The sequence below is a fragment of the Sinocyclocheilus grahami genome, unplaced genomic scaffold (assembly GCF_001515645.1).
Source record: "Sinocyclocheilus grahami isolate Dianchi unplaced genomic scaffold, SAMN03320097.WGS_v1.1 scaffold465.1, whole genome shotgun sequence".
NCBI classification, from domain to species: Eukaryota; Metazoa; Chordata; class Actinopteri; order Cypriniformes; family Cyprinidae; genus Sinocyclocheilus; species Sinocyclocheilus grahami.
Genome location: NW_015505644.1, coordinates 819886 through 821096, shown reverse-complemented (window position 1 = coordinate 821096; position 1211 = coordinate 819886). Strand labels below are relative to the sequence as shown.

At 45.1% G+C, this 1211-nt stretch overlaps 1 protein-coding gene across 1 annotated transcript in view; it reads right to left on the bottom strand.

Annotated features, from left to right (window-relative positions):
• The window catches only part of gfpt1 (glutamine--fructose-6-phosphate transaminase 1), a 38916-nt gene that overhangs the window by 9517 nt on the left and 28188 nt on the right, over window positions 1-1211 (bottom strand).

The window sequence follows — 1211 nt, the reverse complement described above, 5'->3', positions numbered from 1 at the left end:
GTGTCATTTCTGAATGGATCGAGCGATTTGCGCGGTTTATCTCTTATAAATCGTGGCGGAAGCGCAGCGCTGTGCGGGAGACTGATCCCACTCTGCTTTTAACGCGTGGCTGGCGGATGCACCAGGTAGCGCCGCTTCACACTTTTGGAGTACTTGCTTTTTGCAGTTTCGCGTGGGTTGTAATTTAAAAACAGCTCCTAATATGAGGTCTCCCTCACTTCGGCGATCGACCCACCGGGAATGTCCCGGTGCTCCCGATGGCTAGTAGCTACATCGCTGGGTATGTTCAAGTAAGCTAGATATGCCCAGATGCTGCACAATTAGGTTTATTTAATATATCATGATGAGTCTCGAGTTCAATATTTGCACTAAATCTGTGCAGATTTGGCTTACATGAACTTTCTCAAGAAATTAATTAGTAAGCATAATTTACGAAAAGTAACCTGCCAAATTGGCTAGTGATTTGACAGCGTTACCCGCCACAGCTGATTTTTATCTGCATTTGGCGGGTTGGCGGGTGCCAATTTCAAACCCTGATTATGACATATAGGGCTGAGTAAAATGATCCCTTTTCCGATTAATCTCAATTGTCATTCAATCCCAAGAGCGATTCTACTAGTCCTTGGATCGATCTTTCAATTTTTTTAGTGGCTCTGTGATGACACATAGGGCTTCACGAACAATTTACGAAAAGTACCCCGCCAAATTGGCTAGTGATTTGACAGCGTTACCCGCCACAGCTGATTTTTACCCGCATTCGGCGGGTTGGCGGGTGTTAATTTCAAACCCTGGGTGTGGGGGATATTTTCTTGGCACACTTTGGGCCCCTTAGTACCAATTGAGCATCGTTTAAACGCCACAGCCTACCTGAGTATTGTTGCTGATCATGTCCACCCCTTTATGACTACAGTGTACCCATCTTCTGATGGCTACATCCAGCAGGATAATGCACCATGTCACAAAGCTCAAATCATCTCAGACTGCTTTCTTGAACATGACAATGAGTTCAATTTACTCAAATGGCCTCCACAGTCACCAGATCTCAATCCAATAGAGCACCTTTGGGATGTGGTGGAACGGGAGATTCGCATCATGGATGTGCAGCCATATATACATGTCAATATGGACCAAAATCTCTGAGGAATGTTTCCAACACCTTGTTGAATCTATGCCACAAAGAATTAAGGCAGTTCTGAAGGCAAAAGGGGGTC